At 44.6% G+C, this 17,633-nt stretch overlaps 1 pseudogene; it reads right to left on the reverse strand.

The window, feature by feature from the left end:
- Window positions 1-5,324: 5,324 nt before the first annotated feature.
- Window positions 5,325-7,938, reverse strand: LOC125345397 (annotated as a pseudogene).
- Window positions 7,939-17,633: the final 9,695 nt, after the last annotated feature.

A 17,633-nucleotide genomic window follows, 5' to 3' on the forward strand; every position in this document is an offset into this window, starting at 1 on the left:
TGGAAAAGTATACAGTCTACGCCATCTAGTGGGCAAAAGGTAGCAATTCAAGCAACAATTAACAGCAGTTGTACTCACTAGACACTGTTGGAAATGAACTATATAACTTGTCAATTGTGAGTGGAGATGGAGGGAAACACTGGAGAAAGCAAAGGAATGGATGACATTTGCCAAAAAGAAATGTACTCTTGGGCTGGGGATATGGCCTAGTGGCAAGAGTGCCTGCCTCATATACATGAGGCCCTGGTTCGATTGCCCAGCACCACATATACAGAAAATGGCCAGAAGTGGCTCTGTGGTTCAAGTGGCAGAGTGCAAGCCTTGAGTAAAAAGAAGCCAGGGACAGTGTTCAGGCCCTGAGTCCAAGCCCCAGGACTGGCAAAGCAAAAAAAGAAAGAAAGTAAAAAAGGTACTCTTCATCTGACTTACATAACTGTGACCTGCTTATACATCACTTTTATAATAACAATTTTTTTAAGCTAGAAGTAGAACTGTAGCTCTAGAATTCTAGCCTTGAGCTACAAAGCTCAGGGACAGCACCAGACAAAAAGAAAAAAAGAGACGTAATTTGCAAGAAATTATGAAACCTACAAAAAAATCAAAGAGGTTAGAGTTTGTGTTTGCCCTCTTCCAACATTGTCTAGGAACCATATAGATGTAAGGAGACGCTTATTACAAAGGCAAACGTGTAAACAGTCCCAGCACCACAGATGTCTACATTCTCTGTTTCTCTTTCCCTTCTTTACTCTCTATCAACAACCTAATGAGAGGAAAAAATTGGAAGAAAAGGCAAGGACAAGCATTGTGATACAGTGGGAGCCAGGAAGAATATTACAGGGAAGTGATAGCCAAACTCCTGGAGCTGACTGCCTCCAACCCTCCTCCAACCTCAGAGAGCGGAGTGGGAGCAGCACTCAAGCTTCTGGGGAGCACAGCATGGAAGTAAGCACAAAGATTAATCTTGGAATCAAGCGTCAGGCTCTCTGTGCTGAGACACAGCTCCTGGTAGAAACAGAAGGCATCATGCACAAGTTGGAGCTCATAGATGGACACCCCCAGACAAGCTCCAGCATCATACACCTGTAGGCTGGTGTGACAGACTTGAATTTTGACATCTGTTTTAGACTCAGCATGGATCTGTAACACACCTCCCTTCTTCTTAGGACTGTACAGGTCCTTGAAGTTAGGGGACCCAGGACAATCCAGGTTAGCCCCAGTCTAGATGGCTTAAAAGACATTGTACAAGTATTACCAATGCTGAGTAGAGGACACAAAAATGTAGAGATATCCCGTGTTCATAAATTGATGTTAAAAGGTCCAATGTACCCAAAGTGATTTACAGATTTAATGAAATCCCTTTCAAAATACCAATGGGAGTCTTTTAAACAATTTTATTCTTATTTATGGTCAAAGGGATGTACAGAGAGATTACAGTTTCATACCTTAGGCCTTGGGTACATTTCTTGTACAGTTTGTTACCCAATAGGAGTCTTCGCAAAACTAGAAGAAAAATCCCCACAAAAATAGTTCTAAAATGTATGCACAACCCTAAGAACTCCCAAATAGGCAAAGCAATTGAGCAAAAAGAATGGTAGGAAGTATTATGCCACCTGACATCCATAGATCAATGGAATAATAGATCAATAGAAGTGAACCTACACACCTATAGCCAAATAATTTTTAACATAGGTGCTAAGTTCACATTTGAAAGAAAATATAATCTTTTTAATATATTTGAATTGGAGTCATTATGTTGAGTGAGTTAAGTCAAACACGGTATGTTCTTGCTCATTTGTGGAATACAGAGCTTAAGTGATAATGATGATTAATAACAATACAGGACATAAATGTAAAATGAGGACTGTCTAGAGGGGATTGGAAAGGAAAAGTTAGTGTGCAGTAAAGAGAATCAAGGTACACGCACATATACACATATGTACACACATATTCACATGCATACACACATATATTTGAAGACAGCTTATTTAGACCCTCAAATTCTATTTGAAAAGGGGGCAGGAAAGATGAGGATTGGGAATATAATGGAATGGAGTAAGTGGACTTATTCAAAGCACACAGTATGCATGTCTGGAATTATTACAACAGAGCCCCCTTGTATTTCTACTGTATGCTAATTCAAAAATCAAATTAAATCTGAAAAGGAAAACAAACAAGCATTAATTAGTTAAAAATGAAAGTCCAGATACCAGGCTTACACCTGTAATACTAGCTACGCAGCCCAGGCAGGAAATTCTGTGAGACTTTTATCTGCTACTAAGCATTAAAAAGGCAGAAGTGGAACTATGGCTCAAGTGGCAGAGTGCCAACCTTGAGTGAAAGAGCTCTTAACAATGCCCAGGCTCTGAGTTCCAGCCCTAGAACTGTCACAAAGTAGGAAAAAAAGAAAGAAAGAAAGAAAGAAAGAAAGAAGAAAGAAAGAAAGAAAGAAAGAAAGAAAGAGGGAGGGAGGGAGGGAGGGCGGGAAGAAGGAATGGAGGGAGGAAGGAAGGGAGGGAGGGAGGGGAGTGGGAGAGAGGTGGGAAGGGGAGAGTGAGGGAGGGATGGAAGGAGGAAAGGAGGGAGGGGGAGGGAAAGAAAGGGCATGAGTCAGACAGCCATGCCAGGAATGAAATTTGTTCACTGAGAGATGTTGACAATATGTCTGTGCTCTGCTGCATTTAGCCCTCCTGGAAAGGCGCCGTTGCTGTTGGTAGTTTGGAGATCCTGTTTCCTGGCACCCACCTTGATGGGCTATGCTGTCTGATTCCTCTGCAGGTGCGATGTCCAGGTGCAGAGGGGCAGGTCTCAGAAGACAAATGCCCGGTGGCAGCACGAAGTAATGAAAAGCACGTACTTCCTTTGGATTTGGGACCGACCAGATTCTCCACCTGATACCTGTGTGTCATGTCCACTCCAGGAGAAGACAGTTACCAGCTGATTCATCTCCACACCCCTCTCTTTCCCCATCAACTTTGGAAGCCACCTGTGCTAGATACCATAGTTAAAAAGTAAATCCATGCTTTACTGTCTACATGAGATTGATGCGGGAAAGCTACCAGACCCACACTGAACTCAGTATGAGAGTGAAATTAACTTCTTCTAGATGAGGGTAGTACATTACTGCTGCTCAAGCTTATTTCTCCTAACAGAGGCTGTGGGAGACCACTGTGCTGGACCATGATCATGACCATTTAGTCCAAGGTGAACATACAACCTTAAGCACAGTGCCTGGAAGACAAAATTTGCTCCATTCACATTTTTTTATCCTTCATACTTTCAAATTTTGCATTTTTCCAAAGGTCAAACCCCAGTCCAAGAACTATAGCATATACTTTTCTAATACTGTTTTCAAGCTGGGACCTAACCATCGCATTCTTGAGGGAAAAAAGATGAAGGATGTACACAGCATCATCAAGAGGCTTCTGCCACCCTCACAAAGAAATGCAGATGCTTCACAGCATCTAAATCCAATTCAGCATCACTGCCTCTAGGGTGCAGGTGGGGGAAAGCACAGGGATACATTTCCTGGCACATCATTTTAAACATCTGTCTTTGATTTCACATAGCCAGAGGACTTGCAAATGCTGACAGAAACATTATACAGGATTTTAAGTGAGGCCTTGATGCCACCCCTCAAAATGAGATGCTCTATTTCATTTACAGTCTCAGCTTCCCATGGTTCTTAGACATTGCAAACCAATTCTGTGTATTACAGAAGTTGAGGCCACCAGGCATTAGTGGCTTACAGCTGTAATCCTAGTTATTCAAGAGGCTGAGCTCTGGAGGATAGAGGTCTGAAAACAGCCCAGGCAGAAAAGTCCTCCAAAATCCACCTCTAACTAGCAAAAATGCCAAGATGGATGTACAGATGATGTGGTAGAGCACCGCCAGTGAGCAAGCAGCTAAGTGAGTTGGAAGCCCTGAGTTCAAACCCCAGGATAGGTAAAAAGTTAAGGCCCAGAGTGAGAAGAGCTTGCCCCGGGTACCATGCCAGGAGTGGCTAAATGCCCTCTTTGCCCTGGCCCCTAAAGCCCTTCCTTCCAATCATGAATCACTCATGACTGCCATCCTTCCACCCATTGATCTCTTCTTTACATCACCTTCCTCATTCAGTTCCTGGATTGAATCTTCCCTAAATGACCAGGAAAATCAGCTTGGCAAACCTTTCTCTTATCCACTTCCCTCTGATTTCTATGGGTGCCTGCTGGTTTGATGTAGTTATTAAATGTCAGCCTTACCTTGGTAACCAGATGGAAAAGCTATAATCACCCCAGGCATTTCTGAGGGACCTTTTCAAGAACATCATTAATTTTAAATAAAGCTCTCCTTAACATCACTTTCTAATTATAGTTCTGACATTCCTATTTTATGTTAAAAATTCCTCTACCTTTTAATTTAAAAAAAGAGCTTGCTTTTTCAAGTGCATGTGCTTGTGTGGTAGCCAAAGTGTCTGGGTTAATTTTCTGAAAATAAAACTAACAGCAACTAGACTTTTCCCTGTCTCTTCCACTCTTCTGCACTCCTTGCCCAGTCCATGTATTGTTATTTTAAAATAGATGTATGGGAGTTTGGAATGTGGCCTAATGGGTTCGATTCCTCAGCACCAAATATATAGAAAAAGCGAGAAGTGGCACTGTGGCTCAAATGGTAGGGTGCTAGCCTTGGGCAAAAAGAAGCCAAGGACAGTGCTCCGGCCCTGAGTCCAAGCCCCAGGACTGGCAAATAAAATAAAATAGGGTGTACGAAATAAACCCTTTTGTACTCCAGACTGGGAGGTTACTGCCTGGAATACCTGAGCAAAGTTTGGATCTCCAGGGTAAGGTGGTAGCTGAGCATATCTTAGATACTGGCCAAAAGATCAAAAGCTCCACATAGAACATCAGAGATGTTAAAATGCAGCTCCTCAATTCATTACACATCCAATGGAATCTTACATTCCCTGTATACTGCCAGTCAATACCCTGTTTATTTTTCTCTAGCCAGTGTATTCACTTAGCATGTCTTACATTCCTAACCTCCTGGAATCTTCACCAAGGGCTGTATGATGTAGGAACACAGTTGTTTAAATAAGAAATAAAGCACAGATAAAGTAAGCAACAGATGTCCCAAGCTGGGATTGCAATCCATTCTTTTGCTTCCTCCCAAAACAACTATAGGATATCCTTATCATTGAGATAACCAAGGGAAAGTGGCACATGGATAGGGGAGAGGGGTTGAACTCAGGACCTGGGCACTGTCGTGAGACATGTGCTTAAGACCAGCACTCTACCGCTTAAACCACAGCTCCATTCTGACTTTTTTATAGCTAAATGGACATAAGAGTCTTGTGGACTTTCCTGCTGGGCTGGCTTTCTGGCTGCCTTTGAACCACGGTCCTCAGATATCAGCCTCTCGAGTAGTAGGATTACAGGGTAAGCCGCCCGCACCCAGTGACCCTTGTTTTTTTTTTTTGTTTTGTTTTTTGTTTTTTGTTTTTTGTTTTTGTTTTTTAATCTTCACTTTTCCCTTTGACCAGGGAAGAGGCAGGTAGTTGATTTCTGAGGCGTCACTAGACTGCAGTGGATAGAATAGGGTCTGATGGAAACAAACTAGTACAGGTGAGAGGAATTTCCTCCTCTACACCAAGTCTACTTCTAGCCAATCACAGTCCTGCAAGTCAAGATGGACCCGAGAAGCTAGTGTTTCCGAGCCTGATTTGAACACAACTTCCACAGGCAAGGAAGGCACAGAGAATGCAGTGATCCCACCCCTGTAAAGGGAGGCTGCACCTGCAAACAACACCAACTGGTGTTCAGTACTCGCGTGAGAGTGGTGAAACTTAGTCCATGGCGCACGCCGCGCGGATAGGGACCTTCTTGGGGTCACACCAGACGCGCATTCACAAGCGGCTCCAGGAGCACCTCGCAAGAGCAGTTGGCAAATTCTTCTGGTGCTCCAGCTGCATTGGCCACTGGTCCTAGCCTGCTCACAAGCGCCTACCCCCTCTCCCTTTCCCAAACCTCCCCTTTCCCCAGCGCCCCAGATTCCCCCAGGAACACATCTGAACCCTCACCTGCACGGTGGCGGGCAATGGCAGCACAGCCCGTCGGCAGAGGCGACCAAAACAAAATTTGGCCGCCTTGGAGTTCTTCCAGTAGACGAACAACACGATGCCAAGCTGCAGGTAAAGGGCGCCACCGGTGGAGAAGACGGCATCTGAGGGTTCCTGGCTCACCTGGCACTGCTGGCGCCCTGCTTCATACACCTTGCCCCAGCCGAAGAGCAGTGGGGCGGGGCGATGAGCGCCACCAGGGCCCAGGTGAGCGCGATCATGAGCACCAAGGCGCGGCAGCAGGCTCAGAGCGAGTACTGCAGGTGGGGCGTGATGGTCCAGTACCGGTCCAGGGCGATGGTCACCACGTTCCAGATGCTGGCGGTGCAGCACAGCATGTCGAGAGAGATCCACATGTGACACAGGTTTCGGCCCAGACGCCACCGCCTCCCCGCCAACAGATCGCTCACCAGACTCAGTGGCATCACCACGGCTGCCAGTAGCGCGTCCGAGATGGCCGTCCAGGCCAGGAGGTTGTGCGGCACGCGATGGAAGGTGCAGACACGCAGGATGGTGATCAGTACCAGCAGATTACACAAGAAAGTGGCAGCGATCAGCAGTGCCAGCAGCGTTAACACCAGCATGGTGAAGACAGAGAATGGGGGCTCCCAGCCAGGGAGGACAGCTTCACCCAGGCTCCACCCCACGACCCCGCCGGGCCCCGTGTTACCATTGTAGGTCTCAGGTCCCAGTAGAACTGCAGTGGCCACCAAGAGGTTTGCGGCTTCCAGGGCGCACAGGCTCAGGCCCTGCACCCCGCAGGTGAGCAAGTAGGAGGGGACACTGTGCTTGGGGAAGATTGGCAAGTGGCATAGGGCGCCCTGCCCAGGTTCCTCCGCTGAGCTGCAGTCTCCCTTGGGCACCCCGCTCAGGAAACCTGTTACACAATGGAGGAAAGAAAAAAAGAAGACAAGAAAAAGTGGGGCCTTTCCCGTGCTGCCCCGCTGGGCACGCAGGTCCCCTGGCAGCCTGCAGTCCAAGGGCAGGGAAGTGGACTGGGCCCAAGTAGCCGGGGCCATACAAGGGTGGGTCTTGCTGTGTCGCCTCACACACGCCCGCCGCAGATGGAGCTGTGGGGTGGGGGGGCTGGAGAGCACTCATGGGAGGGTGCCGGGGGCGACTGGGCCTGTGGTGCAGTCCGACCAGGAGGGAATCGACCTGCTTAGGAATCCGGGAGGAATTTCATTCCCACATCCTTCCTGGCAGGTCCGGAAGACAGCGGGCCCCACCTAGCCCGGGAAAAACTGGGTGCTGGTGGTTTGCAGACATCTCGCTTGTCCCTCTAGCCCAAGTAGCAGACCCAGGTGTTGGAGTATGTAAATGGCAACATCCTCCACCTGGCTCTGTCCCGCTCCTGCTCAGCAATTCAGCCCCACACGCACCACGGGGCTTCCCGACTCCCTGGAAAAACTAAAATTAAAATGTAGCTACTGCGTGTGCTGGCACAGAGCTTGACAAAGAGATGATGTCCAGCTTCTGAGCCAGCTCTAGTCTCCCCCCAACACACCCAACTTTCCGCCATTCCACCCCACCCACACCCTCACCCTCACTGAAGACTTAAGTCCTCCAAGTTCAAGTGGGAGACTTGGGGGTGTGGGTGTGATTTCTCCCTGAAGACGATATGAACTCAGGGCCTCCAGCATGCTAGAATCTGAGGATGAAGCACTCTACCACTGAGCTACACTCCCAGCCCAGGAGTCGTAGATTTATTTGCTTTTCAAGAACTGCTTTTGTTTTTATTTTTAAAGTATCATTAAGTAGTTGTACATAGGAGGTTCAATTCAAAGTATCCGTGCTTGAGTACACGCATTCTGATCAGAGTCGCCTCTTCCATCGTTCTCCTTCATGTCTCTCAACCCCACCCATCTCCTTGAGATACCCAGTTCCACTTTCACATGTGCACATTGAATATTATGACTGCGTTGGCCCACTAGGTATTTTATAGACCCTTCAGCAAAGGGAGAAAAAACTTGGGTTACAGTATCCTCCCTCTCTACCAACTCCCTCTACCAAAAAAAAGTTTCAAACTTTTTTTTTTTTACCAGTCCTGGGTCTTGAACTCAGGGCCTGGGTGCTGTCCCAGAACTTTTTACTTTTTTGCTCAAAGCTACTTGAATCACAGCTCTATTTCTGGCTGTGTGTGTGTGTGTGTGTGTGTGTGGAGAGAGAGAGAGAGAGAGAGAGAGAGAGAGACTGGAAATAAGAGTGTCATAGACTTTCCTGCCCAGGCAGATAGCAGTCAAATTCCATCAGTGCCCTGCAATTACCTCCATTATCGAAGATGAGAAAATTGTCTCAGTTTCAGTCGCCCAGAGTATACAAGTGATAAATCATGCAGCATAAATAAAAAGTGCAACTATGAAGAGCATATATAGCAACAGGGAAAGTGTTAAGAGAAATTGGCCACATAAAAACTAGTTTTAGGCAGAAAACATTATATAGAGAGGTCCAAAAACAGAGAATTAAAAATACGCTTGGCATTCAATGGTGCAGTATGAACGTTTGTATGTTTTAATATTTTTGCTCTTACTTTGAGGATTGTTCAAAAATAGAGTTTGGATGTAAAAGTATTTCAAAGTTTAATCTGTTTTCTTCTCTTTCTCCTTTTCATTATTTCTTTATTCTATTCTTTTTCTTGTTTTGCATGTGTGAATGTGCACAGACGCTGCTACTAGGGATGGAACTCAGGGCCTGGGTACTATGCCTTTGGTTTTTCAGTCAAGGCTGGTGCTCTAACATTTGAGCCACAGCTCCACTTCTGGCTTTTTGTTGGTTAATTGCAGATTAAAAGTCTCTAGCATTTGTCTGTCCAGGCTGGCTTCAAATGTCAATCGTCAGATCTCAGCCGCCTGAGTGCCTAGGATCACAGCCATGAGCCACCAGAGCCCATCTCCACTTTCTTTTTAATGATTCATTTCATTGTGTTAATTTTCTCAGAAGCTTCCAGAATCCAGCTGCTCTGGGACCAATATCAAACCATGTTCCCCAACACTTCTGCTCTAAGTGTGTAATCTTTTCCCTCTTCCAACCCAGCTGTTGACACGCATTCTCACTGCAGTTATGCCAGCCTGCCTGGAGATCCAGCCCTCCCTCCATCCACAAGCTCCTTCTCAACACCTAACGGAACATCCCTACATTTTCCTGTAAGTCTTTCCTGGACACCATTTCCCCCAGTTTCTAACCTTATCATCAAGCTAAACGTCTTGTAAAGGCCAAATGTTTTTACTTTGACTCCTTTGCAAGTTGGTTTTTATGTCTTCTGAGTGTGCTGACATGTTTGTGTAAGCTAAGGGCTGTTGTGTCTGGTGTGTAGAGTGTAGAAAGTGCGGGCTTGTGAGCACATGAGGAAGGAAGAGGAAGGCCATTGGTGGAGTGTCCTACTTTCAGAAAAGTTTGCCCAGGCGCCATGGGCAGGGCCACTGGGAAAACAGGGGCAGCCAGCCAGTCACTCCACCTGCTGCAGCCTACACAGCCTTCTGTAGTCTTCTACTGGGCAGAGTGTAGAGCCCACTGGTTGTACTGAGCACTCACATGGCCAGCTAGTTATATTCTTTTTATCTATTCCACTCTTGGAACAAAAGCAATGCAGCTTTCGACTGGTTTTATTATGCACTTTAAATAAAACTCTGAAGCTGGTGGCTGGGGACATAGCCTAGTGGCAAGAGTGCCTGCCTCGGATACACGAGGCCCTAGGTTCGATTCCCCAGCACCAAATATACAGAAAACGGCCAGATGCGGCGCTGTGGCTCAAGTGGCGGAGTGCTAGCCTTGAGCGGGAAGAAGCCAGGGACAGTGCTCAGGCCCTGAGTCCAAGGCCCAGGACTGGCCAAAAAAAAAAACAAAAAAAAAAAACTCTGAAGCTGGGCATTCATGGCTGTAATCCTAGCAAGAAAGTCCATGACACTTTTATTGCCGATAATCACACACACACACCACTCACACACACACTCACACACACATGAGAGAGAGAGTGAGAGAGAGACAATCCAGAAGTGGAGCTGTATCTCAAGTACTAGAGGGCTAACTCTGAGCAAAAAATGCTCAGGGACACTGCTGAGGCCCTAAGTTCAAGCCCTAGGATGGGTACACACACACACAAACACACACACACACACACACACACACACACGAGGCAATTATACTTGCCATGAGACTGTTATGGAACTAAAAGTAGAGCCATTATCTCAGGGTTAAGTAAGTATTCAGTAAAAATGACTAGCCCCTCATGGTAATTTTATATTATATATATAGATAGATAGATAGATAGATAGATAGATAGATAGATGATAGATAGATAGACAGACAGATACATAATATATAGATCATAGTTAAAGCCAGCCTGGGCAGAAAAGTTCCTGTGAGACTCTTATCCAATTAACCACTACAAACCAGAAGTGAATCTATGGCTTAAAGTGGTAGAGCACTATCCTTGAGCAAAAGAGCTCATGATTGTGCTTAGGCCCTGAGTTCAAGCCACACAGTCAACAAAATACTACTAATAATGACCATCCCTATTCTTTTAATTTACTTTTATTGTAAAGGTGATGTACAGCTGGATACAGCTTTTGACCATAAAAGACCCTTGCCTCTGACCCAGGTATCTCATGTCTTCTGCATCTAAGAAACAGGAGCAAGATAACTTGTCAGTTGGCAGGGGTGTAAAATCACAAACCTTAATGGTATTTCACAGGCCTTTGGTTTGTTGATATTTAAATTTTTAATTAGTAGAAGCTTTCCTCTTTCGGGGCTTGATTCTTTCTTTTTTCAAACGTTTTTATTATAAAACTGATGTACAGAGAGGTTACAGTTTCACATGTTAGGCATTGGATACATTTCTTGTACTGTTTGTTACCTTGTCCCTCATACCCCCCTCCCCCCTCCTCCTGTCCCCCCCCCTGAGGTGTTCAGTTCACTTACACCAAACAGTTTTGCAAGTATTTCTTTTGTTGTTGTTTCTCGTATTTTACCCTTTGTCTCTCAATTTTGGTATTCCCTTTGAATTTCCTAATTCTAATACCAGTACACACTGTTTCCCATACACTCAGATAAGATTACAAAGATAGTGTAGATCCAATCACAAGAAGGTGATACACGAACATCATCAATAGTAGAAACTACAGAGACACATGGGATGTTGAAATTAGTTACAACGCTGATATAACAATCATTTTCATGAAATGGAATTCATTTCACTTAGCATCATCTTATGCTTTTTTTTAATCCTCTATACGTTAACATATGCCATAGCACCATCCGCCTTTCTGCAGATCTTTTACCCATATTCTTTCGATTCTATTTTCTACTGAAATCTAAATTTAAGAGCACCTTCTTCTCCTACATGATGCACACTGTTGCTAGAGTTCAACCATCCAGAAGTGTTGGCTCTGAGGAATGACTTCTGGGCTTGACTTGGTGATGGTTTCTGCTTCCTCGCTGTTGTGCTCTAGATTTGCTTCAGAATAAAAGTGGGTGGAAATCATTTGTCCAGCAAAGCAATGGGCGAACCTTCAACCTGCTATCAAAGTAATGCTAACTGATCAGATGGAGATAGAAAGAAAAAATATGTCCAAGGAAATATCCAGGCATAATTGGTGTTTGTCTTTCCTATTGTGTGGGTGTACTGTCTTCTCCTGGAGTGGACATGACACACAGGTATCAGGTGGAGAATCTGGTCGGTCCCAAATCCAAAGGCAGTACGTGCTTTTCATTACTTCGTGCTGCCACTGGGCATTTGTCTTCTGAGACCTGCCCCACTGCACCTGGACATCGCACCTGCAGAGGAATCAGACAGCATAGCCCATCAAGGTGGGTGCCAGGAAACAGGATCTCCAAACTACCCACAGCAATGGCGCCTTTCCAGGAGGGCTAAATGCAGCAGAGCACAGACATTTTGTCAACATTTCTCAGTGAACAAATTTAATTCCTGGCATGGCTGTCTGACTCATGCCCTTTCTTTCCCTCCCCCTCCCTCCTTTCCTCCTTCCTTCCCCCCTCTCTCCCTCTCCCCTCCCTCCCTCCCTTCCTCCCTCCCTCCCTCCCTTTCTTTCTTTCTTTCTTTCTTTCTTTCTTTCTTTCTTTCTTTCTTTCTTTCTTTCTTTCTTTCTTTCTTTCTTTCATTCTTTCTTTCCTACTTTGTGCCATTTCTAGGGCTGGAACTCAGAGCCTGGGCATTGTTAAGAGCTCTTTCACTCAAGGTTGGCACTCTGCCACTTGAGCCATAGTTCCACTTCTGCCTTTTTAATGCTTAGCAGCAGATAAAAGTCTCACAGACTTTCCTGCCTGGGCTGCGTAGCTAGTATTACAGGTGTGAGCCTGGTACCTGGACTTTCATTTTCAACTAATTAATACTTGTTTGTTTTCCTTTTCAGATTTAATTTGATTTTTGAATTAGCATACAGTAGAAATACAAGGGGGCTCTATTGTAATAATTCCAGACATGCATACAGTGTGCTTTGAATAAGTGCACTTACTCCATTCCATTATATTCCCAATCCTCATCTTTCCTGTCCCGTTTTCAAATAGAATTTGAGGGACTAAATAAGCTGTCTTCAAATTTATGTGTGTTTGCATATGAATATGTATGTGTACATATGTGTGTATGTGCGTGTACCTTGATTCTCTTTACTGCACACTAACTTTTCCTTTCCAATCCCCTCTAGACAGTCCTCATTTTACATTTATGTCCTGTATTGTTATTAATCATCATTATCACTTCAGCTCTGTATTCCACAAATGAGCAAGAACATACAGTATTTGACTTAACTCACTCAACATAATGACTCCAATTCAAATATATTAAAAAGATTATATTTTCTTTCAAATGTGAACTTTGTAATAAGCGTCTCCTTACATCTATATGGTTCCTAGACAATGTTGGAAGAGGGCAAACACAAACTCTAAACTCTTTGAATTTTTTGTAGGTTTCATTATTTTTTGCAAATTACGCCTCTTTTTTTCTTTTTGTCTGGGTGCTGTCCCTGAGCTTTTTAGCTCAAGGCTAGAATTCTAGAGCTACAGCTCTACTTCTAGCTTAAAAAATTGTTATTATAAAAGTGATATACAAGCGGGTCACAGTTATGTAAGTCAGGTGAAGCGTACCTTTCTTTCTTTCTTTCTTTCTTTCTTTCTTTCTTTCTTTCTTTCTTTCTTTATTTCTTTCTTTTTTTTTATGCCAGTCCTGGGGCTTGGACTCAGGGCCTGAGCACTGTCCCTGTCTTCTGTTTACTCAAGGCTAGCACTCTGCCACTTGAGCCACAGTGCCACTTCTGGACATTTTCTGTATATGTGGTGCTGGGGAATCGAACCCAGGGCCTCATGTATATGTGGCAGGCACTCTTGCCACTAGGCCATATCCCCAGCCCAAGAGTACCTTTCATTTTGGAAAATGTCATCCCTTCCTTTGCTTTCTCCAGTGTTTCCCTCCATCTCCACTCACAATTGACAAGTTATATAGTTCATTTTCAACAGTGTCTAGTGAGTACAACTGCTGCATTTTTTTTCCAGTCCCAAGGCTCAAACTCTGGGCCTGGGCAGTGTCCCTGAGCTCCTTATTGTTCAAGGCTAGCACTCTACCACTTGAGCCTCACAGTACCACTTGCTTTTTCAGTGTAGTTTATTAGAGATAAATGCCTCACAGACCTTTCTGCCCGGTTTGGCTTCGAATCCATGATCCTCAGATCTTAGAACCTTGCTATCTGGGATTACAAGCATTAGCCACTTGTGCCCAGCACCACTGCTGCCTTTGTTCAACTGCTGAACGACTAGATTTTTGAGGATTAATTGGAGATACGAATTCATGGTTTTTCCTGCCTATGCTGGCTTTGACCCACAATTCTCAGATCCTAGCTTCCTCAATAGCTAGGATAACAAGCATGAGCCAGTGATGCACAGCAGTAAATGGAATCTTTGAAGTTCCTGCAAAGTGAGGCATGTAGCTCACTCAATTTGCTGACCTTTACTGAATAGTGCCCCAGAGGGAGATGCTTCATGGGCCTGGCATTCTTGGAGGGCTCAACTCAGGGGTAGAACCCACAGCAATAATCAGGACTCTGAAGATGAACTGGGCCTCATTTCTGGACATGTCCCAATAAGGGACATATCAGAACAGCAAGACAGGACAATGCGTATAAATAACAAGACCTTTCCTCTCTCCTGGCTCCTTCTCCATGTACTGAGCATAGCTGGTTTGGAGTGCAGAGAACTGAAGATAAAAGACATGGTCTCACCAGAGAAGCTGGGAATGTAAAAGGAGATGATTTGGGATCAGATGATTCTGAAGCTGGAAACACAAAGGTAGCCTATCTTCAAGAATGCATTGATTTCACTTTTCCTTTCTCAGCATCAATTCCAGTGGATTGCCATGCTTGAGCAAATGAACTCCCAACTACAAAAACTATCTTTTTCAGACATTAACACGATCACAACTGCCCCTTAATCACAATTGCATTCTGTTGTGTGTTTTACTTGACTGAATGAGTGGTTGACTTACATCATGCCCAAGTGTGCTCTTGCTTTGATGCTTACAAGGAATATTCCTTGCTTGGTTTCTTCTGCACACGAAAAGCAGCTGAGGTAATTTCCTGCTCTAGGTTGTCAAACGAGCTAGACACTTTTTTTACGTGGGGTGGTATTTTGGTTACTTGTCTCTTGACAGCACTTTGGAGAAATCACACTTGGAGCTGGATGTAACAGAGAAAATGAAGTCCAGCGATTCCAAGCCAACCTGAGAGCTGTGCTTAGAAATGGGGCATGTCAGTTATAATCCAACTTCACATCAACTTCACTACAGGGAGTTCCCAATGTTCTCTCTCCTCCCAGAGATGTGATGCTTGGTTATGCACTGGTCTGGTACTGAGTATCTGACCCAACTTGGCAGTAGCATTTTCTAGAGAAGGGAGGAGAGGAACATGAAGCTGATGTCTGAGCTCCTATGCTACACTACAATCTCACTGCAATCTCACTGCAATCCTCAGAATGAACTATGCTATAGAAAACGTTGGTCTTTGTTATAGGTGAGGAAATGGCACTTGAAGTGGATTCACCCCTAACTGTGAATGCTCTGAGCTTTGCTTTCTCATTCATTCCTACACAGCTGCTGTCATACCTCAGGTCCTAGACAAACATTCAAAACTGTGAAGGACCTCTGACTTTACCCTATTTGCTAGTTAGTAAGTCAACCTACTATAGTTTACTATGTGGAAAGAAAACACTGGACTTTTGGTATGGAGGTCAAGGGAGGCTGTCAGGTCATGTGAGCTTTGTGTTCCTGGCAGTCATCTTCCCAACGATGCTGCTCAGAAGGTATCTGGGCCTGCATCACAACCCAGAAATTCTCAGATCAGGGCACCCAAACCTTGTCTACAGTTGGGCAGTAAACAGACCTCATCATTTTAACTTGTTATGTGGTCCAGTCCCTTTTGTGCTACTATAACAGAATCTCTGATATGGGATAATTTATAATCAAGAGATTTATTGGCCCACCATTCTTGGGGCTGTTGGGGAGAAGGACTTTCAGTACTGTCATGGAGAGACAGGTTTGGAGAGGCAGAGTGGTTTGCTAGTTCTCAAGCCCCAGTCTGACACTGTTGCTCCTGCTTTTATTATTTAACATTGGAAGGATCTTTATTCTCTTCCATCCTTACCTTATGGTGTGTGTGAGTGTGTGTGTGTGTGTGTGTGTGTGTGTGTATGTGTGTGTGCATATATGTGCATATTTGAATTTAACCTATGTTGTATACATATATGGACATATACATGTACGGACATATCTATCCATCGTGGTATTTTGGTACATATTTTATGCTACTGAGGTTTGAACTTGTTAGGGAGGTGCTCTACTATTGGAGTCTTGCCTCTATATCTTTTTCAGATAGAGTCTCACACTTTTGCCTGTGGCGGATATTGGAATGTTATTCTCCTACTTGTGTCTCCCATGCAGATGGGACTACAGGTAGCCTTTTGGTCCTGGGGCTTGGGCTCAGGTATTGTCCCTTGAGCTTGCTTGCTCAAGGTTCATGCTTTGCCACTTGAACCAGAGCTCCACTTCTGGCTTTGGGGTGGTTAATTGGAGACAAGAATTTTGTGGACTTTCTTGCCTAGGCTGGCTTTGAACCATGATCACCAGATCCCAGCTAGGATTAAAGGAGATAGCCATTGACACCTGGATCACCTAATATTTTATTGGATGAACGATAGTTTAAGTCCTTTCCTTCCGTTTCCCTTCCCTCTCCCCTTACTTTTCCCTTTTCCCTTCCACTTTCCTTTCCTTCTTTTCGTTTCCTCCCTTCCTTCCTTGCCAAGGCATGCCAAGGCCTTGTGCATGCTAGACAAGCACTCTAACACAGAGCTACATCCTTAGTCCCAAAAATATTTTGTATACATGAAGCCCTGGGTTCAATTCCCTAGCACCACATATATACAAAAGGCCAGAAGTTGTGCTGTGGCTCAAGTGGCAGAGTGCTAGCCTTGAGCAAAAAGAAGCCAGGGACAGTGCTCAGGCCCTGAGTTCAAGGCCCAGAACTGGCAAAAAAATAAATAAATAAACACAGAGAACAAAGGGGCATGGTGTCCTTGATATATTACTGTTAGAGAAATCAAAGAGGACACAAGCAGATGGAAAGACCTCCCATGCTCATGGGTAGGCAGAATCAATATAGCGAAAATGCCCATATTGCCCCAAATGCGATACAAATTCAATGCAATCCCCATCAAGATCCCAGTTACATTCTTCACTGAAATAGAGAAAACAACCCATAAATTCATATGGAAGAGCAAAAGACCTAGAGTAGCCAAAGCAATTCTAGGCAAAAGAATACCAGTCTTCAAGCTCTATTATAGAGCCATCATAGCAAACAGAGCCTGGTATTGGTAGGAAAATAAACCTGAAGACCTTGAAACTACTGAAGGTCAGAGCAGAAAAGACGTTAGAACTTAAAGACACAGGAAGGACCTTCCTGAATATAGTCCCAGGGGCACGACAGATAGGGGAGAGTCTCAACAAATGGGACCTTGACAAAATAAAACGTTTCAGCACAGCTAAAGACATAGCCACCAATCTAGTAAGACAGCCAACCATATGGGAAAGGATTTTCACCAGCACAGCAACAGACAGAGGCCTAATATCCGTCATCTACAGAGAACACAAAAACTAACCCCCTCCAAACCCAAGAAACCAATTATTAAATGGACAAAGGAGCTAAAGAGAGACTTCACAGGAGAAGAGATAAGAATGGCAAAGAAACATATGAGGAAATGTTCAACATCCCTGGCAGTAAAGGAAATGCAAATAAAAACAACCCAGAGATACCACCTCACTCCAGTTAGAATGGCCTATACTCTGAACTCGGGCAACAACAAATGCTGGAGGGCATGCAGGGAAAGAGGAGCCCTTCTCCACTGTTGGTGGGAGGGCAAATTAGTACCACCGCTTTGAAAACAGTATGGATGTTCCTCAAAAAGCTCAGCATAGACATACCCTATGACCCAGCCATACCACTCCTAGGCATCTATCCTGAACAACAGGTCTCAGGATATCCAAAAGACA

This window comes from Perognathus longimembris, unplaced genomic scaffold (assembly GCF_023159225.1).
Source record: "Perognathus longimembris pacificus isolate PPM17 unplaced genomic scaffold, ASM2315922v1 HiC_scaffold_5620, whole genome shotgun sequence".
Classification (NCBI taxonomy): Eukaryota; Metazoa; Chordata; class Mammalia; order Rodentia; family Heteromyidae; genus Perognathus; species Perognathus longimembris.